General features: G+C 37.3%; 4 pseudogenes; 3 read left to right on the top strand and 1 right to left on the bottom strand.

The window, feature by feature from the left end:
• Positions 1-5674: 5674 nt before the first annotated feature.
• On the top strand, positions 5675-10350 carry LOC138851095 (cytochrome b-like; annotated as a pseudogene).
• A 2639-nt stretch (positions 10351-12989) lies between these two features.
• LOC138852314 (cytochrome c oxidase subunit 2-like) lies at positions 12990-13673 on the top strand (annotated as a pseudogene).
• A 967-nt stretch (positions 13674-14640) lies between these two features.
• On the top strand, positions 14641-15415 carry LOC128694576 (cytochrome c oxidase subunit 3-like; annotated as a pseudogene).
• An 825-nt stretch (positions 15416-16240) lies between these two features.
• The window catches only part of LOC138851093 (NADH-ubiquinone oxidoreductase chain 5-like), a 76988-nt pseudogene continuing 71547 nt past the window's right edge, over positions 16241-21681 (bottom strand).

Raw genomic sequence — 21681 nt, 5'->3', positions numbered from 1 at the left:
ACTGTAGAAACTCTCTCTCTCTCCTTCCTTCCCTGTCTCTTCATCCTCACCTTCCATCCCCCCCCCACTCTCTCCCCCTAACCTTTCCCACACTCCCTTTCTCCTCTCAATATCCGCCTTGGACCCCCTAATCTCTCCCTTCCACTGTCCCCCTTCCCACCTCATATCCTTCTCCTCCTGCCCTATCTCCCTCCCTCCCACTACCCCTCCCTACAACACCCATCCTCACACATAAAAACATAAAGTAGGAACACTGCAGCAGGCCTGTTGGCCCATATTAGGCAGGTCCTTTACAATCCTTCCCACTAACAAAATATTTGCCCAACCCAATTTTTAATGCTACACAAGAAATAAGTTTTGATGATTCTATTTACTCATTATGCAAGTCTCACTCAAATCCAGCCCTTCTCACTCACATATTTATCTAACCTAAATTTGAAACTACCCAACGTTTTAGCTTCAATAACCCAACTAGGCAGACTGTTCCACTCATCAACTACCCTATTTCCAAACCAATACTTTCCTGTATCATTTCGAAATCTAAACTTATCTAATTTGAATCCATTACTGCGGGTTCTTTCTTGAAAGGATATCCTCAAAAGCTTATTTATATCCCCTTTGTTAATACCCATCTTTCACTTATACTTCTTTCACTCATTCTTCGTCTTACAAGTGAATGTAGTTTAAGAGTCTTCAATCGTTCTTTGTACTGAAGATTTCTAATGTTATGTATTAATTTGGTCATTCTATGCTGGATGTTTTCTAGCGAATATATATCCATTCTGTAATATGGAGACCAGAACTGAGCTGCGTAATCTAGGTGAGGCCTTACTAATGATGTATAAAGTTGTAAAATAAGTGCTGGACTTCTGTTGCTTACACTTCTAGATATAAATCCCAGTAATCTGTTTGCTTTGTTACGTGCATTTAGGCACTGCTGTCTTGGTTTAAGGTTGCTGCTTACCATAACCCCCACGTCCCTTTTGCAATCTGTATGGCTAGGTTCTACGTTATTTAACTGATAAGTACTAGGGTTATGGACACTCTGGAGCTTCAGAACCTTGCATTTATCTACAAGGCCAAAAACCAAGGGTCTGGTAGAACCTGGGAGGGAAGATTGGGAGGCAGAGCTCAAAAAAGGGAGGAAGACTGGGAAAGGAAGCTAGAGGAGCTTGGCAGGAAAATGGAGGAAATGCAGAGAGCAGGAAGTGGCAGCAACAAGCCATAGTAGCACAAGTTGAGATACACTGCTTTGAAAAGGAAATGAGAAACCTGAAACAGCTTAAAGAGAAAAATGACAGAACAGACATAACATCAGGAACTTCTACATCAGGCACAGACAAGGGGACTAGAAGGAGCAAATTAGCTATACTCTATGCAAAGGCCCTATCAGACCCAAGTTGGGCCAAGGCAACGACGAGGAGCACACTAGGAGCAAATAAGAGGTCTGAAGGCGATGAAGTAGCTATGATATATGCAGAGACTCTACCAGAAACCTGCAGTGGCCAGGGTCTGCTGAGCAGGAAAGACAGACCACTGAGCATAGGGGCCTCAGCCAGGGAAAGGATTGAAGGAAGGAATGCTTCAATGGAAGGAATTAAAACTCTTCAGAGGATGCAATGGGAGACACAATAGGAGGACGAATGGGAGAGGTCAGTTTTTGTATACGGACTTCAAGAAGTTGAAGGGAAACCTATGATGAAAGAAAACAGGAGGAGAAAAAAGTGATTGAAGTTATCATGAAAGCAATATGTGAGGGCGACATGACCCAGGTGACAAATTTTCGGAGAACTGGGTGGTTTACAAGGGGAAGGAAACGGCCTCTCAAAGTAATTTTCAAGGCAAAATCAACTCGAACCATGATCCTTCAGGAGAAAGCACAACTGAGAGACAAACCAGAGTACGAAAGAGTATACATTGATAGAGACAGAACACAAGAGGAAAGAATGATAGTGAAAGAGAGATCACAAAAACGAAAGGAGGAACGAGAGGAAATGACAAAGATGAGCAGAAGAGCCCAGGCACAGGTGGAAGGGCAAACACACCATCCAGAAACACCCACAGGACTCCAACCACGACAACCCCAAGGCAACTTAACAATCTAAACCAAAAATCACACACTGTTCCATCTGTCCCCACCCCCACACCAAAAACCCCAGCCCTCCAGTAACCCCCTATGGGTACCCTGACCCCACCCCCACCACAACCCCCCAAGGCCCCTGCCAGGGCTCCCACTCCCCCAACCCCAACATTTCCCAGGACCACAGTTGTAGAAAAGAAGTTGAAGGTTTATTACACGAAAGTGGATGGAATAACGAATAAATATGAGGAGAGAAATGAAAGAATCAATGAGAAGTCCCCAGACATCATAGCAGTCACAGAAACGAAACTCACTGAGACAATAACAGATGCAATCTTCCCACCAGGATATCAGATCCTGAGGAAAGATAGAGGGAGCAGAGAGGGAGGAGGGGTTGCACTGCTCGTAAAAAAACGATGGAGATTTGAGGAAATGGAAGGCATGAACGAGGTTGGAGAAAGATATTACATAGTAGGTACTCGCCAGTCTGGGGAACACAAGGTAGTCATTGCAGTGATGTATAATTCACCAGAGAACTGTATGAGGCCAAGAGAGGAATATGAAGAGAGCAACAGAGCAATGGTGGACGCACTGGCCGAGTTGGCAAGAAGAGCTCACTCGAGCAGAGCAAAGTTACTGGTTATGGACGATTTCAACCACAGGGAGATCGATTGGGAAAATCTGGAGCCACATGGGGGCCCTGAAACTTGGAGAGCCAAGATGATGGATGTGGTACTGGAAAACCTCATGCATCAACATGTTATGGACACTACCAGAGAGAAAGAGGAGGATGAACCAGCAAGACTGGACCTCGTGTTCACCCAGAGCTGTTCAGGCATTGAGGACATCGCATATGAGAGGCCCCTTGCAGCTAGTGACCACGTGGGTCTGAGCTTTGAATACATAATAGAATTACAAGAAGAGAGGGTAACAGGAGTTGGATGGGAAAAGCCAAACTATAAAAGAGGGGACTACACATGTATGAGGAACTTCCTGCAGGAGGTTCAGTGGGACAGGGAATTGGTAGGAAAGTCAGTAAACGAAATGATGGAATACATAACAACAAAATGCAAGGAGCCAGAGGAAAGGTTTGTTTGCAAAGGGCAACAGAAATAATGGGAAGACTAGTACGAGGCCCCTGGTTTACGCGAAGGTGTAGGAAGGCAAAAACTAAGTGCACAAAAGAATGGAAAAAGTACAGAAGGCAATGGACCCAGGAAAATAAGGAGATTAGTCAAAGAACCAGAAATGAGCATTCACAGATAAGGAAGGAGGCCCAGAGACAGTACGTAAACATCATATCATCGAAAGTCAAGTCTAAGCTGAAACTGCTGTATAGCCACATTAGGAGGAAGACAACAGTCAAACATCAGGTTGAGGAAAGAAGGTGGGGAACTCACAAGAAACGATCAAGAGGTATGCAAGGAGCTCAACACGCAATTTAAGGAAGCATTTACAGCAGAGATTGGAAGGACTCTGGGAAGATAGCACAGAGGATAACACCAACAGGGAATATACCTACAAGTGTTGGATGACATGCACACAACTGAGGAGGAGGTACAGAAGCTGTTAAGTGACCATGATACCACAAAGGCGATGGAACTGAACAACATCTCCCCGTGGGTTCTTAGAGAAGGAGCAGAGATGCTGCGTGTGACACTAACCACAATCTTCAACACATCACTTGAAGCTGGGCAATTACCTGAGGTATGGAAGACAGCAAATGTAGTTCTCATTTTTAAGAAAAGAGACAGAATCAAAGCACTTTGCTACAGACCAGTTTCACTGACGTGTTTAGTGCAAACTCATGGAGAAGATTATCAGAAGAAGAATGGTGGAGCACCTGGAACAGAACAAGATTATTAAGGACAACCAGCACGGATTCATTGAAGGCAAACCCTGTGTCACAAACCTTCTGGAGTTGTATGAGAATGTAACTGAAGTAAGACACGAGAGAGAGGGATGAGCTGATTGCATTTTTCTGGACTGCAGAAAGGCCTTCGACACAGTTCAACACAAGAGATTAGTGCAGAAGCTGGAGGATCAGGCGCATATAACAGGAAGGACACTGCAATGGACCAGAGAACACCTGAGAGGGAGGCAACAACGAGTCATGGTACGTGATGAAGTATCACAGTGGGCGTCTGTGACGAGCGGGGTCCCACAGGGGTCAGTCCTAGGACCAATGTTATTTTTGGTATATGTGAATGGCATGAAGGAAGGGATAGACTCAGAAGTGTCCCTGTTCACAGATGATGTCAAGTTATTGAGGAGAATTAAATTCGATGAGGATCAGGCAGGACTACAAAGAGACCTAGACAGGCTGAACACGTGGTCCAGGAACTGGCTTTTCGAATTCAACCCGGCCAAATGCAAAGTCATGAATATTGGGGAAGAGCAAAAGACTGCAGACAGAGCATAAACTAGGTGGCCAAGGACTGCAAACCTCACTCAAGAAGAAAGATCTTCGGGTGAGTATAATACCGAGCACGTCTCCGGAAGTACACATCAACCAGAAAACTGCTGCAGCATATGAGCGCCTGGCAAACCTGAAAATAGCGTTCCGACACCTTAGTATGGAATCATTCAAGACACTGTATACCGTGTATGTCCGACCCATACTGGAGTATGCAGCACCAGTTTGGAACCCACATCTGGTCAAGCACGTCAATAAATTAGAGAAAGTTCAAAGGTATGCAACGAGGTTAGTTTCGGAGCTCAAGGGAATGTCCTAAGAAGAATGGTTGAGGGAAATCGGCCTGACCACATTGGAGGAAAGAAGGGTTAGGGGAGACATGATAACGACATACAAAATACTGCATGGAATAGACAAGGTGGACAGAGACAGGATGTTCCAGAGATGGGACACAGAAACAAGGGGTCACAATTGGAAGCTGAAGACTCAGATGAGTCAAAGGGATGTTAGGAAGTATTTCTTCAGTCATAGAGTTGTCAGGTAGTGAAACAGTCTAGCAAGTGATAGAGTGGAGGCAGGAACTATACATAGCATAAAAATTCCCAATCTTCTTTACTATCGCTCTCCCATAAACTATTAATATGACGATTCAAACTCTTAACACAATCAAAATATAGCTTAGATAATCAGTCCCTATTATATAACCCCCACAAAAAAAATCATGATTTATTATTAATAATCTTGTAAAACATATAACTAACAGGCCGATCTGAATCAACCTTCAATTCATCACAAATCTTATCAAAACTAAATTAAACACCAAAAACTTTAACATACTAAAATACCAAATCTCCTGAAATAATCATTTCCATGTGAAGGAACAACAGAAACCAATAAAGATAAACCCAGAGCACCTTCACACGCTCCCATAACTAAAAAAAATATTACAAACACACCTTCCAAACCGACCCTAGCTATGTAAACTCTTATAACCCCAAACATATTTAATATAATAAATTCCAACCCTAATAAAACATTTAGTAGATGCTTATGATTCGAAATAAACGCTCAAAAATCCACAAAAAAACTATAACTAACAACCTAAAACTTTCGATTCCTAATATCATCATACACCTATATTTTCTTTAAACTAGTTAGGCCTACTCTTCACAAAACTTATGACTTCACCTTTACGTAAATCTCATCCACTATTTAAACTTGCTAACTCCGCATTTGTTGATATACCAATTCCTAGAAATATTTCAATTTTTTGGAATTTTGGATCTCTCTTAGGATTACGCCTAGTGACTCAAATAGCAACTGGATTATTTTATCCATTCACTTTACTTCCCACATCGACCTAGCTTTTTCGAACGTAACACACATCTGCCGTGATGTGAATTACGGATGGTTATTCCGAACTATTCACGCAAATGAGGCATCTTTTTTCTTTATCTACATTTATTCTCATATTGTTCGAGGTATTTACTATGAATCATTTGTTCTTTTCCACGCCTGGAGAATTGGAGTTTTAATTTTATTTATAACAATAGCCACAGCTTTTCTAGGTTATGTCCTACCCTGGGGGCAAATATTATTTTGAGGTGCCACAGTTATTACAAACTTATTCTCTGCCATTCCCTATATTGGAACAGATTTAGATCAATGAATTTGAGGAGGTGTTGCAGTTGATAATGCTACCTTATCTCGATTTTTTTACATTTCACTCTCTTACCATTTTTAATTGCTGCAGCTACACTTATTCACATCTTGTTTATCCATCACTCCGGGGCTAACAACCCTTTAAGAGTATCCTCCTTTATAAACAAAATCCCCTTCCACCCCTACTTTACATTTAAAGATACTGTAGAATTCCTAATTATATTAATAATCTTAATTCTCCTGACCCTTTTGAACCCATACCTTCTTGGAGATCCTGATAATTTTATTCCGGCTAATCCTCTGGTTACACCAGTTCATATTCAACCTGAATGGTATTTTCTATTTGCATACGCTATTCTCCGATCTATTCCAAACAAACTAGGTGGAGTCATCGCTTTAGTCTTATCAGTAGCAATTCCTTGACTTCTCCGCTTCACCTCTTTATCAAAATTTCAAGGTCTAACTTTTTACCCTTTTAACCAACTTCTATTTTGGGCTCTTGTTTCCACAGTCATCTTACTGACATGAATTGGAGCATGCCCTGAAGAGGATCCTTATATTGGAGCATGCCCTGTAGAGGATCCTTATATTGGAGCATGCCCTGTAGAGGATCCTTATATTGGAGCACGCCCTGTAGAGGATCCTTATATTGGAGCATGCCCTGTAGAGGATCCTTATATTGGAGCACGCCCTGTAGAGGATCCTTATATTTGAGCAGGCCCTGTAGAGGATCCTTATATTGGGGCATGCCCTGTAGAGGATCCTTATATTGGAGCATGCCCTGTAGAGGATCCTTATATTGGAGCATGCCCTGTAGAAGATCCTTATATTTGAGCATGCCCTGTAGAGGATCCTTATATTGGAGCATGCCCTGTAGAGGATCCTTATATTGGAGCATGCCCTGTAGAGGATCCTTATATTGGAGCATGCCCTGTAGAGGATCCTTATATTGGAGCATGCCCTGTAGAGGATCCTTATATTGGAGCATGCCCTGTAGAAGATCCTTATATTTGAGCATGCCCTGTAGAGGATCCTTATATTGGAGCATGCCCTGTAGAGGATCCTTATATTGGAGCACACCCTGTAGAGGATCCTTATATTTGAGCAGGCCCTGTAGAGGATCCTTATATTGGGGCATGCCCTGTAGAGGATCCTTATATTGGAGCATGCCCTGTAGAGGATCCTTATATTGGAGCATGCCCTGTAGAGGATCCTTATATTGGAACATGGCCTGTAGAGGATTCTTATATTGGAGCATGCCCTGTAAAGGATCCTTATATTGGAGCACGCCCTGTAGAGGATCCTTATATTTGAGCACACCCTGTAGAGGATCCTTATATTGGAGCATGCCCTGTAGAGGATCCTTATATTGGAGCATGCCCTGTAGAGGATCCTTATATTGGAACATGACCTGTAGAGAATCCTTATATTGGAGCATGCCCTGTAGAGGATCCTTATATTTGAGCATGCCCTGTAGAGGATCCTTATATTGGAGCATGCCCTGTAGAGGATCCTTATATTGGAGCATGCCTTGTAGAGGATCCTTATATTGGAGCATGCCCTGTAGAGGATCCTTATATTGGAGCACACCCTGTAGAGGATCCTTATATTGGAGCACACCCTGTAGAGGATCCTTATATTGGAGCACACCCTGCAGAGGATCCTTATATTGGAGCATGCCTTGTAGAGGATCCTTATATTGGAGCATGCCTTGTAGAGGATCCTTATATTGGAGCATGCCTTGTAGAGGATCCTTATATTGGAGCATGCCTTGTAGAGGATCCTTATATTGGAGCATGCCCTGTAGAGGATCCTTATATTGGAGCACACCCTGTAGAGGATCCTTATATTGGAGCACACCCTGTAGAGGATCCTTATATTGGAGCACACCCTGTAGAGGATCCTTATATTGGAGCATGCCTTGTAGAGGATCCTTATATTGGAGCATGCCTTGCAGAGGATCCTTATATTGGAGCATGCCTTGTAGAGGATCCTTATGTTGGAGCATGCCTTGTAGAGGATCCTTATATTGGAGCACACCCTGTAGAGGATCCTTATATTGGAGCACACCCTGTAGAGGATCCTTATATTGGAGCATGCCTTGTAGAGGATCCTTATATTGGAGCATGCCTTGTAGAGGATCCTTATATTGGAGCATGCCCTGTAGAAGATCCTTATATTGGAGCATGCCTTGTAGAGGATCCTTATATTGGAGCATGCCTTGTAGAGGATCCTTATATTGGAGCATGCCTTGTAGAGGATCCTTATGTTGGAGCATGCCTTGTAGAGGATCCTTATATTAGAGCACACCCTGTAGAGGATCCTTATATTGGAGCACACCCTGTAGAGGATCCTTATATTGGAGCATGCCTTGTAGAGGATCCTTATATTGGAGCATGCCTTGTAGAGGATCCTTATATTGGAGCATGCCTTGTAGAGGATCCTTATATTGGAGCATGCCCTGTAGAAGATCCTTATATTGGAGCATGCCTTGTAGAGGATCCTTATATTGGAGCATGCCTTGTAGAGGATCCTTATATTGGAGCATGCCTTGTAGAGGATCCTTATGTTGGAGCATGCCTTGTAGAGGATCCTTATATTGGAGCATGCCTTGTAGAGGATCCTTATATTGGAGCATGCCCTGTAGAGGATCCTTGTATTGGAGCATGCCCTGTAGAGGATCCTTATATTGGAGCATGCCCTGTAGAGGATCCTTATATTGGAGCATGCCCTGTAGAGGATCCTTATATTGGAGCATGCCCTGTAGAGGATCCTTATATTGGAGCATGCCCTGTAGAGGATCCTTATATTGGAGCATGCCCTGTAGAGGATCCTTATATTGGAGCATGCCCTGTAGAGGATCCTTATATTGGAGCATGCCCTGTAGAGGATCCTTATATTGGAGCATGCCCTGTAGAGGATCCTTATATTGGAGCACACCCTGTAGAGGATCCTTACATTCTTACAGGACAAACTCTTACTATTACTTACTATGGCATTAACCCTCTAATCATTCTTTTAACAGATTTACTCCTTGAATGGATATTTAGTTTATTTAAAACAAATGTTTTGAAAACATTTAAAGGAAGTTTTTTCCAATCTCCAATAACTTATAAATTTAGTTTAAACTAAAATTAATTTTACTCCTATAAAAAAAATAAACAAATTTAAAGATATAGGAAGAAACCTTTTTCAGGCTATATACATTAACTTATCATACCGTAATCGAGGTCAAGTCCCCCGCACTCAAATATATGCAACCCTAATCATTACTAATTTTATATAAAACCCTAATCTTAAAACTCTCCCACCTAAAACTAATAATGTAGATACCCCACTTATAAACAAAATTCTAACATATTCAGCTATGAAAATCAACACAAATCCCCCCCTCCTATACTCAGTATTACATCCAGAAACTAACTCAGATTCCCCCTCTGCAAAATCAACAGGAGTTCGATTTACCTCTGCCAAACAAGAACCTAACCAAACCATAGATAGTGGAAACATCATCCAAATAAATCATATTCCCTCTTGATAGTATCTCAACTCCGTCAACCTAAATCTTCTAACTAAAAAAACATAAGATAATAAAATTAAAGCCAATTTTACCTCATATGAAATAGTTTGCGCTACAGCCCGAAGCTTCCCTAACAAGGAATACTTACAATTAGAAGCCCACCCTGCTCTTATTAAAGGACAAACTCCTAATCTTAAACAACACAAAAAAATAATACACCTATATCAAAATTTACTAACCCTAACTCATACGGAATAATCCTTCACAAAACTAAAGCAACAAACAATCCAAATACCGGTGACAAATAATAAGGTAAAAAATTAGACATTGCAGGTGAATTCTGCTCTTTTAAAAGCAACTTCACAGCATCTGAAAACGGTTGAAGAAGCCCTAAAATACCTAACTTATTTGGACCTTTACGAATTTGAATATAACCTAAAATGTTACGTTCCAGAAGAGTCACAAATGCTACCCCAACCAATACACAAACCATTAACATTAAATATCTTACAACTATAACAATCACAGCATTAACCACTTAATACTTTTACTTATAAAATATTTTCTATATAATTAAATTCTAAATTTAATGCATATTTTCTGCCAAAGTAAATTTTAATTCTAGGTACACCTTCCAGTACACCTGCTATGTTACGACTTATTCCACCTTAAATGGAAGCGACGGGCGATATGTACATATTTTAGTTCTCATATCACACTAACTTACTAAATTGTCTGTTACAATTAAATCCTCCTTCACAGAAACTATTCAATCACTGATGCGTATAAATAAATTTTATTGTAACCCATTTCTTCTTACCCATAAACTGCACCTTGATCTACTATATTTTAACTTCTTAAATTTCAATAACTTCCTCAACAAAGGTTATCTAATAATGACAATATACAAACTGTTAACCAAGAGTAAGTAAGATTCTTCGTGTTGTATCGTTTACAGAACAGGTTCCTCTAACAAGACTAAAATACCGCCAAATTCTTTGAATTTAAAGACCATAACTACTAATATTCAAGTTTTGCTTTTTTTTATTTAAGTATAACAGGGTATCTAATCTTGGTTTATACCTTAATTTTTAGGCTTTTTCCCTTTTATAATTCAACTTCTATTTATCCTCAATAAACTAATTTCACCTTTTATTGTTATAAATTTCAATTTAACCTCTAAACCTAAGAATAACCTAAACTAAAATACTTTTACTAAGCTTTTAAGTCTAACCTCGATTGCTGGCACAAAATTTAATCAAGCTTTTTATAATTTACTAAATCAAATCCTAATCTAATATTTAATCTTCCATACTGCGAATTAACAAAAACTGTTTGTTGCATCATAAATTATCTTTATTTTTTTATTCTCTACCTACTAAAATATGCATGTACACTAATTATAAAATAAAAGTCCAAGCAAGAATCAAACTTTAAACCTTAACCCCCTCTATTTACACAAACGAACACTCCTAAATTTTACATTTAGCCTTCTAAGAACTCTATCTTAAACGGATTGTCAATTAACAATTTTTTCACTACTAATCCAAACTTTTCTTATAAGTATGGTGCCTGATGAAAAGGACAGTTTTGATAGCACTGCTCATGCAGTATTACTACCCATACTATGATAATTTGATCCTCCTTAAGCTTTAGTAATTTCTACATCTTCAAATTTGCAATTTGACGTCTTTTTTGCACTATAAAGCCTAACACAACGATGTTTCTTTTCAACAAATCATAAAGATATTGGAACCTTATACTTTGTATTTGAAGCTTGATCAAGTATAGTAGGTACCTCATTAAGATTGATTATTCGAGCCGAACTTGGTCAGTCAGGAAGATTAATTGGAGATGATCAAAATTATAATGTAATTGTCACAGCCCATGCTTTCGTAATAATTTTCTTCATAGTTATACCTATTATGATTGGAGGCATCGGAAACTGGTTAGTTCCACTTATGCTTGGAGCACCTGATATAGCCTTTCCCCGAATAAATAATATAAGATTTTGACTACTACCATTCTCACTCATTCTCCTTCTAACTAGAGGGATAGTAGAAAGAGGTGTCGGAACCGGATGAACAGTTTACCCTCCTCTAGCAGCATCAGTCGCTCATGCCGGAGCATCAGTTGATCTCGGAATCTTCTCCCTGCATCTAGCTGGAGTTTCCTCAATTTTAAGAGCCGTAAACTTCATAACTACAGCAATCAACATGCGAACAAAGGGAATAACCATAGATCGAATACCTTTATTCGTCTGGTCCGTCTTTATTACCGCGGTTCTTCTTCTTTTATATCTTCCAGTTTTAGCAGGAGCAATTACTATACTTCTTACAGATCGAAATTTAAACACCACTTTCTTCGATCCAGCTGGTGGAGGCGATCCTATTCTTTATCAGCACTTATTTTGTTTTTTTTGGGCACCCAGCAGTTTATATTTCAATTCTGCCAGCCTTCAGCAGTCTCGCATATTGTCACACAAGAGTCAGGTAAAAAAGAAGCATTCGGAACATTAGGGATAATTTATGCCATAACAGCAATTGGAATCCTGGGCTTCCTAGTGTGAAGTCATTACATGTTCAACGTAGGAATAGATGTTGACACCTGAGCATACTTCACATCAGCAACCATAATTATTGCCATTCCAACGGGAATTAAAATCTTAAGGTGATTAAGAACTCTTCAAGGTTCCCAATTCTCATACACACCTTCACTTCTATGAACCCTAGGATTTATTTTCTTATTTACAGTGGGTGGTTTAACAGGAGTTATTTTAGCAAACTCCTCAATCGACATTATCCTCCATGACACCTATTATGTTGTAGCTCATTTCCACTACGTTCTATCCATAGGAGCCGTGTTTGGGATTTTTGGGGGTATTGTTCATTGATTTCCCTTATTCACTGGATTTTCTCTAAATCCTTCGTGATTAAAACCTCATTTCTTCACTATATTTTTAGTAGTTAACTTAACTTTTTTTCCTCAACACTTCCTAGGATTAAATGGTATACCACGACGATATTCGGATTACCCTGATGCTTACACATTATGAAATATTGTTTCATCAATCGGGTCAATTATTTCGTTAGTAGCCGTATTTTGATTCATAATTATTATTTGAGAAGCTTTTATATCAAAACGTAATATTACCTCACCAGCCTTCCTACCTTCATCAATTGAGTGACAACACCCTCATCCTCCTGCTGATCATAGGTACGCAGAAATCCCCCTAATTTCTAATTATCTAAAATGACAGATAGATGTATAGGATTTAAGCTCCTACCAGGAAGGATTACCTTCTTTTAGAAATGTCAACATGAAGATGTTTAGGACTTCAAGACAGAGCTTCCCCACTTATAGAACAATTAACATATTTCCACGATCACGCAATATTTATCCTTATTGTTATCACTACACTAGTAGGTTATATTTTAATTAATTCAGCTCTAAATTCATTTATTAATCATTTCCTACTTGAAAATCAAGAAATTGAAATCATCTGAACTATTCTACCTGCCATTATCTTAATTTTCATTGCCATACCTTCTCTTCGGCTCCTCTATCTCTTAGACGAAACTAACAACTCAAGAATCACAATTAAAACCATCGGGCATCAATGATATTGATCCTATGAATACTCAGATTTCCTAAATATTGAATTTGACTCCTACATAACATCTTTTGATAGAAGCTTGAATTCAAACTTTCGTCTCCTAGATGTCGATAACCGAGTTTCAATCCCTTTTAATACTCAAGTTCGTCTTATTATTTCAGCAGCAGACATAATTCACTCATCAACGATTCTCTCTTTAGGAGTAAAAGCTGATGCCATTCCAGGTCAACTCAACCAAATTAGATTTCTAGTAAACCGACCAGGTTTATTCTACGGTCAATGTTCAGAAATCTGTGGAGCCAACCACAGATTCATATCAATTCTAATTGAAAGAATCTCAGTAGACTCCTTCTTGAATTGAATTTCTAGAAATTCATAATTACCTGCTCTTCTCTCCAGATAATTTATAAAAGTTTAGGTCTTTTAAACCTAAAAAAAAGTAGTTCTTCTACTTCTAGAGACAAAAATTAGTTTAAAAAATAACATTAGTTTGTCAGACTAAAGTTATCGTATTTATGATATTTTTGAATGCCTCAAATAGGGCCACTACTATGATTTAATCTTTTCTTGATATTCATCCTAGGATATATTTTATTTTCTATCGTTAACTTCTTCTCCAAACTTCCAATTAAAACAGAAACCTTTATTCACAAACCAACATTATTAGAAAAAACCTGAAAATGATAACAAGATTATTTTCCATCTTTGAACCATCCTCATGCATCCTCTCACTCAACCTGAACTGGAAATCAACATTCCTGGGATTTCTATTTATTCCAGTTCTTTTTTGAGCCGCACCATCTCGATGACTTTATTTATGATTTAAAATTGCATCTACCCTTCACAATGAATTTAAGACAATTTTAGATCCCTCCAACCCAGGTCTATCATTTTTAATTGTCTCTATTCAGCTTTATTCTTTTTAACAACTCCTTAGGCCTCCTCCCTTACATCTTTACTAGGTCTAGACATTTAGTAATAACCCTGACCCTAGCTCTGCCGTTATGACTATCCTTTATCTTGTTTGGATGGCTAAATCACACTCAGCATATGTTTGCACATCTTGTGTCCCAGGGGATCCCAAGTGTACCTTTTATAGTTTTCATTGAAACAATAAGAAATATTATTCGACCAGGAACATTGGCAATCCGACTCACAGCAAACATAATTGCAGGCCATCTGCTCTTAACCTTACTCGGAAGAATAGGACCTTCCTTATCATCTAAATTATTGACTTTTCTCATCCTAGCCCAAATTCTTCTTCTTATATTAGAATCTGCTGTTGCAGTCATTCAATTTTATGTATTTGCAGTTCTCAGAACTCTTCAGGACAGTGAAGTAAATTAATGTCATCACACAGACACCACGACTTTTATTTAGTTGACATAAGACCCTGACCTTTAACAGGATCTATTAGAGCTATACTTCTTACATCGGGCCTTATTAAATGGTTCCATCAATTTAACCCAGAACTTCTTTTTTTCAGGTTTATTCCTATTATTTTAACCATGATTCAATGATGACGAGATGTAACTCAAGAAGGAACATATCAAGGGCTTCATACCCAAATTGTTATAAAAGGTCTACGATGGGGAATAATTCTATTTATTGTCTCCGAAGTGTTATTATTCCTATCTTTTTTTTGAGCTTTCTTTCACAGAAGGATTGCCCCAACAATTAAAATTGGCATATTTTGACCTCCAGAAGGCATTCAACCCTTTAACCCCTTCCAAGTCCCTCTTCTTAACACAACTATTTTACTTTCATCAGGAGCGACAGTAACCTGAGCACATCACGCAATCCTTAATTCTAATCATCCTGAAGCCATGCAAAGTTTAGGCTTAACTATTCTTCTAGGAGTTTACTTCACCTCTCTTCAAGCGTATGAATATTTAGAAGCATCTTTCTCTATCGCAGACTCAATTTACGGAACTTCCTTCTTTGTAGCAACTGGATTTCACGGGCTTCAAGTAATTATCGGAACCTCCATTTTAACAGTTTGTTTTTATCGTCTTTACAAGTGCCACTTCTCCAACAATCATCACTTTGGATTTGAAGCTGCAACTTGATTGACATTTCGTTGATGTAGTTTGATTATTCCTTTATGTCTTTATTTACTGATGAGGAAGATAATTTTTTAGTATATATGGTACATCTAGCTTCCAACTAGAAAGTCTAATTGTTTAGAAAAATTAATTTTAACTATCAACTTAATTATTCTCCTGACTCTCTCGGTTACAGCACTAATTATAATCCTATCCTCAATTTCATAAAAAAAAAAAAAAACATCATTGATCGAGAAAAAATATCCCCATTTGAATGTGGATTTGATCCTAAAACCTCTGCCTGGTTGCCTTTTTCTCTCCGGTTCTTTCTTATTGCTGTAATTTTCCTAATTTTTGATGTAGAAATTACATTAATTCTCCCTCTTGCTTATATTTCCCCTTTTACAAATATCTTCTCTTGAAGATTTACAGGATTATTTTTTCTCCTAATCCTTCTCTTCGGCCTTTATTATGAGTGATATAAAGGCGCCTTAGAGTGATCCAGCTGGAAATGTAGTCAACAATGACATATGATTTGCATTCATAAAGTGTTTCTTAAACCTTTTTCAAATTAGAAAGCGAAAAATTGAGTTTAGTTTCGGCCTAAATTTTGGTCTCACAAACCTCAAATTTATCTTGACAGAAGCCAAAATTAGAGGCCTATCACTGTTAATGATAAAATTGAAATTCTTCTTTACTGTCAAAGAGAATTATGCCAGCGAAAAAGCTTCTAACTTATTTCCCGAGCTGTTAAACTCCGTTCACTTCTCTTTTTTATAGTGTATAAAACATATTACATTTTCAATGTAAAGCTGAAGATCTTTTCTTCTAAAAATATTACTCACAGGTTAGTAATCACCTTTGCAGCTTCAATGCAAAATTCTAAAATATATAAGTAAAGCTAAATAAAAATAAAAAACATGACCCAAATAAAAAATCCTTTTATATAGATTATAATCATATTCTCCTGTCTAAGCTGTAGATACCCAGAACCTTTTATTAATCTATCAAGCCCTCCTTCACCCCCAAAATATTCTGACCAACCTTTATCACCAACCTCGAAAAAAATATTCCCTGTTCTCAGCCCCCAAGGAGACACCCTAAACGTCGACAAAATTGGTACAAGTTAAGACACATGTGCAACAACTGGATATCTTTATTGTAGTAGACGTTTCGCCATCCAGTGGCTTTATCAATACAGATTCTAGGACATAATAGGAAGACAGTAGATCTATATACAAAAGATGAGGTAATCAGTCCCTCGGCCTTGGAGTTAGTGTTCACAGCTTCATGGTGGAGGAGAATCTGGAGCAAAGACAAGAAGACTGGCGGTTTATATAGGCGTCAGTGGATAGGGACGGGCAGCAGACGAGGGCAAAGTCACTGGTAGGCGGGATTCCCCAGTGGAAGTAGGTCCTTCCCAAAGAGATGGGTTAGTTGCAGCAGCCGTGAAGGTCTTGTAGATGTCCTCTGAACCAAGATTCCAGATTCTCCTCCACCATGAAGCTGTGAACACTAACTCCAAGGCCGAGGGACTGATTACCTCATCTTTTGTATATAGTTCTACTGTCTTCCTATTATGTCCTAGAATCTGTATTGATAAAGCCACTGGATGGCGAAACGTCTACTACAATAAAGATATCCAGATGTTGCACATGTGTTAACTTTCATATTGTCGGTATTCTATACCTTTCTTGCACAAAATTGGTACAAACCATACAGACCCCATAAACACAACATAAGAATAAAACCCAACAGACTTGAGTCTAGATCTTGCCCTAACTATGTTAATTACATAACCTAAAAGAGCCCCAATCCCTCTCACTAATAAAGCCAAAATTTTAAGCAAGGACCTCAAACAAATCATATAAGGCTCTGGAAATACGACTCAAGCTAACACACACCCTCCTCTTACGGCCCCAATCCTTAATACTATTATACCTCTTAATATCATCCTATGCCTCTACCTAACAAATATTATAGACCTTATATTAGAAAAACACGTTAGTCTGTAATAAATTAACCGAAATGTATAACATACTGTCAAGCCAGTACTTAAAACATATAAAAAAAATCTAAAAATATTGATTTCCCTTATAAATGCAACTTCCAAAATCAAATCTTTAGAATAAAACCCAGCCAAAAAAGGTATACCGCATAAGGCTAGATTAGCCAAATTTATACAAACCCTAGTTAAAGGTATACATACCACCAGCCTGCCCATATTCCGAATATCTTGATATTCTTTAACCCTGTGAATTACCATCCCAACACACATAAACAATAAAGCCTTAAATAAAGCGTGAGTCAATAAATGAAAAAAAAGCAAGGTCAGCAAACCCCGAAGATAAAATACTTATTATAACACCTAACTGTCTTAAAGTTGATAGAGCAATAATTTTCTTCAAAACAAACTCAAAATTAGTCCCTAAACCCGCTATAAATATAGTTAAACAAGAAACAATTAACAAAACCCTTTGTACACACGAACCCTCTAAAGCTCCACTAAACCGAATCAAAATATGAACACCAGCTGTTACTAGCGTAGAAGAATGAACCAAAGCCGAAACTGGTGTAGAGGCAGCTATGGCTACTGGGAGCCAAGCCGAAAACGAGATATGGGCTCTTTTAGTCATAGCAGCAATACACACAAAAACTTTTAACAACAAAAAATCCCTACCCAAGTACCTCCCATAAAAAATAAAATTTCAACCTCCTAACATAAAAAGTAAAGAAATCCTCAATAAAATTCCAACATCCCCAACTCGATTTGATAAAACCGTTAACATACCTGCATTCGCAGACTTCTCGTTCCGGTAGTAAATTACCAGCACATAAGAAATTAGCCCCAATCCATCCCAACCTAAAAGAATTTTAATTAAATTAGGGCTAATAATCAAAGCCCCTATAGATAAAACAAAACCAAAAACTAAATATATAAATCGCCTATACCTCTTATCCTCACTTATGTAATCCCCTCTATAATATATTACCATAGAAGAAATAAATAAAACAACCCCCAAAAATAGAAATCTTACTCAATCATAAATTAAAGTAGCCACAATAGAAGAAGAATTCAAAGAAAAAATCTCCCACTCAATTACATAGGTAACTCCAGAACTTAACCTTACTAAGCTAAATAAAATAAAAACCAATGCCCTAAATGATAAAAATACTAAACTAACTAGATGACTGTAAGTTCTTCATAACACAATTTAAAATAACTCTCTTATCTCTTCGGCCCCACGCTTTACCCGACGCTTTACCCTAAGCTATTTAAATTGAAGAGTTCTAGTAGTTTAAAAAAAATTTTGGTCTTGTAAACCAAGGATGAAGTCTATTCCTAGAACTTTATACTATCTCAGTATAATATTTTATATTTTATTCTCCCCATTACCTTAAGTATAGCGATCCTGTTCTCATCCTTAACACATCCTCTTTCCATAGGACTCACCGTCCTCACACAAACCATTCTTATTTGTATACTTTCAGGTCTCTTCAGGCCTTCTGATTTTCATATATTTTATTCCTAATCTTTTTAGGAGGGATACTAATTTTGTTTATCTATGTTTCCTCTCTAGACTCCTATGAAGCCTTTAAAATTCACTTAAAGTCTAGTCTATTAATCATCCTATCGTTATCACTATTTCTCCCTTTAATTTTTTTAGACCCTTTATTCCTCCCATCAAATTTTTTAACTCCTCATTATTCCTAATTTTAGAAAACAAAACGAATCTAACCATTTTATCAACCAGCTCCATCTATTCTCTCCCTTCATTTCCTCTTACTATTCTAGTAATTTTATATCTTCTACTCACTTTAATCATTATCGTTAATATTATTAATATTACATCGAGACCTTTACTGCCTTCAAAATTCTAAACAGAAAATAGTTTACTTCTAAAATATTAATTTTGGAAATTAAAGAGAAAGCTTGGCTTTTTTTCTGACTTTTATTAAAACTATTTCAGTTATTTAATCCTTTCGTACTAAAATAACTTAAGACTCCTTAGAAGATAGAAACCAACCTGGCTCACGCCGGTCTGAACTCAGATCATGTAAAAATTTAAAGGTCGAACAGACCTTCTCCTGTAACTGCTACACCACAAAGAAATTTTTAATTCAACATCGAGGTCACAAGCTCTTTTGTTGATAAGAACTCTCAAAAAAAATTACGCTGTTATCCCTGAAGTAATTTACTCTTTAATCCTAAAAAGGGATCATATAAACAGATATCTCTGATTTAAATAAAAAACAGTTATATAACTTATATCCTAGTCGCCCCAACCAAACATCTTGTTAATAATAAACTTTACTATTCCAAATCACTCTTAACTAACTCCATGAACAAACTTTATAGGGTTTTATCGTCCCTCTAACTCATTTAAGCCTTTTCACTTAAAAGTTAAATTCAATCTATGAGATAAAGACAGCTTACTTCTCGTCCGACCATTCATTCCAGCCTCCAATTAAAAGACTAATGATTATGCTACCTTCGCACGGTCATAATACCGCGGCATTTTAGTTCCCAATGGGCAGGCCAGACTTTATATAACTCTCATATAGACATGTTTTTGATAAACAGGCGGAAGTACTTTTTGCCGAATTCCTCTACACTCATCACCCCTCTAATAAATTTCATTAAATTCTCCAAAATTTATTTCAAATAAACAATTCCTATACTAATATATTCACTTTAAATCTCTAAACTAAATTTATAAAAAGTCTTTTTTGCCTACTTAAAAAATAATAAATATTTTCTTTCCTATACCTCAGGTATAACCCCCAGTAAACACGGCTGCCTCTAAGCCTAGTCAGGCATACCTCTTATCTATTTTTATAACTAAAATAATTAAATAAAGAGCTTTACCCCCTATTCCTAAACTCTGCCTTACTTCAATGCAAAGAAAAAATTCAATTTGTTTCAAAAAAAAAAAAAAAAAAAAACAGATATTATAAGGCCCGATTAACATTTCGCTACTAAAACAAAGTTTTGATTTTTTGCTACAAAAACTCAATCCTCAACTTAGCTATCATTATTTCGGGAAAAATATCATAAATATTTAATATAAAATATCTCTAATACACAAGGTACTTACTCTAACCAGTACTTTCCATTTATTACATTTTACATTTTTCAACTTTCCTACACAGTACTATTATCTACCGCCAATAATTATCATTTCCTTAACTACCTACTAGAACTCCAAAATATTTTTCCTAATCATAATAATTAGCAAGATGACATAAGTAACCAAAATAAATGGCTTCTGCGACAACCTTTTCACCGTAAGTCAAATGCTAATCTTTTGCTTTACTTTGAATTTACAATTTAAATTAACCAAACAAACAAACTGCAATTAACATAAAAACTACGTATTTACCTTTACAAATTTTTCTATTCACTTTATTGTCTATATATAAATACATTTAAAGAAATGTAAATTTACCCGAATCATTCATAATCCTGTAAATCATATAATCCATTCATATCTATATAATATTCGCAGTGTATCTAGTTAGTAAGCTATTATCTATATTAGTACTGGATTTTATATACCTGAAGCTCGTACATAACAGTATATACGTATATATCACGTCATATTATCAATTAGCTTATTGCTATGGTCTACTAATAGATATACTACACTCTTAGTGTATCTATCAGAAAATTACTATAAAGGAGAACCGGCTTCGTCTTATCTTCCTCCATTACCATCTGTTAGGAATATCTTCATGGAAATGGGGGAATCTAGAAGGAGACGATTAATACAAATGTAAGTAGAATCTCCTTTCTCATGAAGGGTTCTACTTATAACTGTATTAATCGTAATGTACAGTGCTCAATGTTATCATTCTGTTCTGGTATACATAAACTCACTCGTACAGTTATGCTCAATTCACCACTTTCATGTGTACAGATGTATATATACTAGCGCAAATATAAAATATTAAAAATACCCCCCTTTTATTTATTTTTCTTTACATTCTCTAAATAACTCAAGTTTTGTTCTCATTTAATTTGTTAAGAATAACTAAATACAGGGAGGCTCCCATAAGCACTCATATACCAACCTTTTATCACCTATCTCTATAACCCATCGTCTTCTCTCTCTTTATGTAAATTGGAATCGCACCAATCCTCGAAAGATCAAAACTTTTTGTGCCCTTTACACTTCTACATACATAATATAAAGATAAGCTAAATCTAAGCTAATGGGCTCATACCTCATTTATGAGAGCGATCTCTCTTTATAATTTTATTCTCACCTTATAAAATCGTTTTTAAACTTTCACTTCTGTCAAGGTCCCTTCTTACCATTTCCTCCTCATCATGATTCT

This window comes from Cherax quadricarinatus, chromosome 6 (genome assembly GCF_038502225.1).
Source record: "Cherax quadricarinatus isolate ZL_2023a chromosome 6, ASM3850222v1, whole genome shotgun sequence".
Classification (NCBI taxonomy): domain Eukaryota; kingdom Metazoa; phylum Arthropoda; class Malacostraca; order Decapoda; family Parastacidae; genus Cherax; species Cherax quadricarinatus.
The sequence above is the reverse complement of the archived record's forward strand: the minus strand, read 5'-3'. Positions and strand labels throughout refer to the sequence as shown.